Raw genomic sequence first — 3,742 nt, forward strand, 5'->3', positions numbered from 1 at the left:
ATGGCAGAAACACGCACGCTGGCCTCGATTCGCCCCATCCTGCCAGAAGTCCTGTGGGATTGTAGGATTTGGTGTTGGGGTACTGAGTCAGGCAGAAACGATCCTCAAAGCTCATCACGAAGAAGAGGACCTTGGCTGGAAATTAGCTCGGGAGGCCTATAGAAGCCATTAGCAAATGGCCACCCCATCAGCCACACGAGGAGGGAGAGGGCTTGCCTCCTTCCTCACCCGGGAGGCTGGGCGAGGCCTTCTAACCACTGTGGCATCTGCTGCATCTAAAGGTCAGTGGCCAGGCAGGGGTTGGGGCGGGAGGAATAATAGACTCCAGCGAGTCTGAGTCATGGAAGGACCTCGCTGGTCAGTGTGGCCTCTGAGGACCCGAGGACCACAACATAAACAGAAGCTCGACCGCGACCCTGCAGCTGGCTGGGCTGACCACGTCCCTCCAGAAGGGCAGGTGTCACTGACCAGCGTTCCATAAGCACAGCGGAAGCCGGAAGCTGCAAATATCTGTGCTGCTCCACCTGGGGGTGGCTCGTCCACAAGCCAGAAGGGACGCGGCTCTGGCTGAAGGACCACCTCCCAGCAGCGCCCCACTTCCCAGGAGCTGGAACATGAGTGAAGGTCATTTCTGCCCCGAAGGAACGGAAATGATGCTGTAATTTCAAGTGTCATGTAGCAGACATCATTTTAATCTCTCTGCCACAGGCGTACGGTATAACAAAAGGCTTATAAATTTACTGATGAAATTAAATGAAGGGGGAGAAAAGCAGGCTGGTGCCAACAATGACAGTGGGAGGAGAATGTGTCTAGGGAGGCTATTTGGAAACTGTGTCAATGCAGCATCTCTGAAAACAGATCAGACGGGAAGCAAGGAGCATTTGGCCTTTGAAAAATCCCACACACAATTAAATGCTTCCATCGACACATACAAAATCCTGACATAATCGTTGAGGCCAAGGATATAGTGTGATGGAGCCGGGGGCCGAGCTGGCCTGGGAGCCCCAGCCCCACTCCCTCCCCTGTGCCGGCAGAGACCAGCCCTCTGCTCCCAGCTGGCTTCGCAGGGACTCAGCGCCTCCCACGGAACCAGGAACCCGGCTGGAATAGAGCAGGCACACATGCATCACACCGTCAGTGATGGGGGCTGGAATTCTTCCCTACTAAATATTCCATTTCTCACTGGAAGTTCTGATCATGTTTAGGCAACTGTTACAAAAGTGAGGAATCTAACAAGTGTCCCCCTCCTGGCCACAGAAGAAAGCAATGTTTAGCCGCTTCATGCCCCAAGCAAGGGGCAGGCAATGGGGGCCCTGCAAACCAACCCCAAACACTCCAGCCCAGTTCTTGAGCCCCGATCGTTTAAGGCAGATGTTTCCATGGACCTTCCTTGGCTGCAAATATTGTCAATTCTCATTATTCAAGATAGTTTTGTTCTATGACGGCACCGCAAACACTGAATTAGTGAACGCTAGACATTGCTCCGAGGGGAAACGCAGGGTTAGGCCCCCTGCAAGCCTCTGGCCACATGTGTTCATCAACCAATCAATATGTAAATATTTGCAAACCATCTACTAAGGGGTTAATATCCAAAATATATAAAGAACTCATACAACTCAAAAGCAAAAAAACCCCCAAATAATCCAATTACAGACATTTTCCCAAAGCTATGCAAATAGCTAACAGATACAGGAAAAGGTGCAGGACATCATTCGTCATCAGGGAAATGCAAATCAAAACCTCAGTGAGATCCCACCTCACACCTGTCAGGTTGGCTGGTATCACAGACAAGAGAAAGCAAGTGTTGGTGAGCATGTGGAGAAGGGGAACCCTCATGCACTGTTGGTGGGAATGCAAACTGGTGCAGCCACTCTGGAGAACAGTATGGAGGTTCCCTAAAAAAATTAAATACAGAACTACCATATGATCCAGCAATTCCATCTGGGTATATATCCACAGGAGATGAAAAGAGGATCTTGAAGAGATGTCTGCACCCATGGACATTGCAGCAGTATTCACCATGGCCAAGACATGGAAACAAGCTAAGTGTCCTTGGATGGATGGATGGATGGATGGAGAAGATGTGGTGTATATAAACAATGGAATATTACTCAGCCATAAAAAGAAAGGAAATCATGCCATTTGCAACAACACGGACAAACCTAAAAGACATTATGCTATGCTAAGTGAAGTCAGACAAAGAAAAACAAATACTGTATGATTTCTCTTATAGGTGGAATATAAAAATAACTTTTTAAAAAACCAAGTTCATAGATACAGAGAACAGATTGATGGTTGCCGGAGGCAGGGGGATACAGGATGGGAGAAATGGCTGTGCTGTTTTGTTGGCTTTTTTAGCTTAAATAAATTGTTTATCTTTTTTTTTAAGATTTTATTTATTTATTTGTCAGAGAGAGCACAAGCAGGGGGAGCGACAGAGGGAGAGGGAGAAGCAGGCTCCCTGCTGAGCAGGGAGCCCAACATGGGACTGACCTTGAGATCATGACCTGAGCTGAAGGCAGATGCTTCACCGACTGAGCCAGCCAGGCGACTCTGTTTATCTTTTCTTTTTTTAAAAAAAGTGGTGAAGTCCTGGACGAGGGTCATAGCAATGGGAAGAAAGGGCTGGGGAGGTTCTGGAACCTCTGGGATCGAGCAGCAGCTGGATGTAAGTCCAAGAAGGAGAGGAATGGGGACCACGCAAGGCTCAGAGTTACTGGGGTAATGAAAGTGGCTTTTAAATTTAAACAAAGGATTCTTACTGCCAGGAAGGGAAGTCCATTTGCTTACTCTAGTGGGACTTACTCTACTCGCCTCGGGGCAATGTCCCCCAACAGCCAGCTAGCAGGGCAGAGCGCAGGACAGATGGCGTGAGGCTGACAGTGCGGCAGCTCCAAACATCAGGCCCCCCAGACTGGCTGTAAGGACGACCTGACTGTGGGGGCGTCCAGACCACTCTCCAGCCTCACGGCCAGCCTCCTGCTCCCCCAGCCTCCTGCGCACGTTTCCTGCCACCACACAACAGCCGCGGGAGACTGAGCGTGGCTGAGGTCCCCCTGCAGCCTCACCTTCAGGCCACAATGTGCTCCAGCCTGCACTCCCTGTCCCCACTGCCTGGTGTCCGGGAGCCCCATTCTTTCTTCCTGTTTTCCACGTCAGACGGGCAATGTGCCGAGGTCATAACAAGGTTTGAGGGAGGCACATGTGAATGGTGTGAACACCCAATCATCACGCTTATGAACTACAGAGGGATCCCTGGAGCCCCATCCTAAGTCCAACCTGGGAGTGGAAGGGAACGCAGCTCTGAACCCACGTACTGGGTGAATGGCGTCCCCCAAAGCTCATGCCCACTGGGAACCTCAGCATGTGACCTTATTTGGAAATAGGGTCTTTGCAGGTGTGATTACAGTGAGGCTTGCAGTGAGACCATCCCCGACCGCGGCGGGCTCTAAATCCAATGGGAGTGTTCTTGTCAGAGACAGAAAAGGACCCACAGAGCCCGGGGAAGAGACCCAGCAGAGACAGAGCAGAGACCGAGGGACGTGGCCACAAGCCAGGGACACCAGGAGCCCCAAAAGCTGGAAGAGGCAGGAAGCATCCTCCCCCAGAGCCTCCGAGGGAGCGTGGTCCTCCAACACCCCGATCTCAGCGTCTGGTCCCCAGACTGTGGGGGTGGTGCTTTGTTACAACAGCCCAGGACACCGACAGCATCCCCACAGCTGAGGCTCAGACATCAAGGTCT

The 3,742-nt window shown here is 51.4% G+C and overlaps 1 non-coding gene across 1 annotated transcript; it reads right to left on the reverse strand.

The window, feature by feature from the left end:
- Positions 1-3,153: 3,153 nt before the first annotated feature.
- On the reverse strand, positions 3,154-3,253 carry LOC115937544 (small nucleolar RNA U13). The gene has a single exon (XR_004072813.1). It is a non-coding gene; the product is annotated as a small nucleolar RNA U13 (small nucleolar RNA).
- Positions 3,254-3,742: the final 489 nt, after the last annotated feature.

The sequence above is a fragment of the Leptonychotes weddellii genome, chromosome 4 (genome assembly GCF_054177405.1).
Source record: "Leptonychotes weddellii isolate Sample4059 chromosome 4, ASM5417740v2, whole genome shotgun sequence".
Lineage (NCBI taxonomy): Eukaryota > Metazoa > Chordata > Mammalia > Carnivora > Phocidae > Leptonychotes > Leptonychotes weddellii.